We start from the raw sequence: 1,503 nt of genomic DNA, 5'->3' as shown, positions 1-1,503 counted from the left end.
CCCAGGTATACCTACTATTCCTTGTTCTATTAAGAATAATTATGTCAAAACTGCTCTATGTGACTTGGGAGCCGGTGTTAGTGTTATGCCCTTTTCTCTTTATAAGAGACTTTACTTAGATAAGTTGATACCTACTGATATATCTTTGCAAATGGCTGATAAATCTACTGCTATTCCTGTTGGTATATGTGAGAATGTCCCTGTTCAAGTTACTACTAACTGCTTGATATTAACTGATTTTGTTGTGTTGGAAATGCCTGAAGATGATAATATGTCCATTATTCTTGGGAGACCTTTTCTTAACACCGCAGGGGCTGTTATTGATTGCAATAAAGGAAATGTTACTTTCAATGTTGATGATAAGGAACACACCGTCTATTTCCCCAAGAGGATTGAAAAAGCGTGCGGAGTTAATACTATTTCTCATGTGAGAACTATCAAAGTGGGAACCATCGATTGTCCAATATATGAGCCTAAAGAAGAATATAAAACTCTTGTGATTGGATCCATATCAATACAATTCAAGGTAACATGATTGATTTGAGGTTTATTTCTTCATATGCTATGTAAAATTTATTTGGTGGCAAGACTTGATCAACCTTGTTAACAAATACTTTTTATATGCATAGAAGAGGTAAACAACATTTCTTTCTTCTTCCAATTGTTTTACTTACTGTAGAAATACCTTTGTATCTTTACTTTATTACATTATTGTGCCAAGTAAAATCTCTAATAGAAGGTTGATGCTAGATTTGGATTTCTGCGCAGAAATAGATTTCTATCTGTCACGAATCTGGGCTGTTTTCTCTGTAGGTAACTCAGAAAAATATGCCAATTTACGTGCATGTTCCTCAGATATGTACGCAACTTTCGTTAGTTTTGAGTTTTCTGATTTGAGCAACGGAAGTACCTTCTTAAAATTCGTCTTTACTGGCTGTTCTGTTTTGGCAGATTCTGTCTCTGTTTTTTGCATTGTCTTTTGCGGACTTTAAGCAAGGCTTTCTAGACGTGGAGAGCTGTAGCTAATGTTTTATTGAGTTCTTGCAATGTGTCACTACAGGAACAATCTGGATTAAAGTTTTTGAGTACTAACCCCTCTAATGAAGTTTATGAGAAGTTTGGTGTGGCAGAAGTTTTTAAGGGTCAAGAGAGAAGGGTGATATAATGTGATCAAGAAGAGTCAAAAGCCTAAGCTTGGGGGAGGTATACCGGCATCACTCATTCTTTGCATATTATGGTTGCTGGATACTTGTATATACTTGTTTAGTTTGTTTGAGTGGTTTTCTAATGAGAGGAAGATGATATTTGGGGAAGTGCTGCCTGAAAACAGATTCTGGGCTGTTACCGTAAAAATTCGTGCGCACAGCCAGAACGTTATTTTGAGCTACAAATTTTTGTGCAGGTTCCCCAGGTTGTTATCTAACTTTCATTAGTTGAACACTTTTTGAACTGAGCAACGTAAGATTTTTGTAAAAATCGATTTCTGTACTGCTGTCAGGTTTT

Source organism: Lolium rigidum, chromosome 1 (assembly GCF_022539505.1).
Source record: "Lolium rigidum isolate FL_2022 chromosome 1, APGP_CSIRO_Lrig_0.1, whole genome shotgun sequence".
Lineage (NCBI taxonomy): Eukaryota > Viridiplantae > Streptophyta > Magnoliopsida > Poales > Poaceae > Lolium > Lolium rigidum.
Note: the sequence above shows the minus strand (reverse complement) of the source record.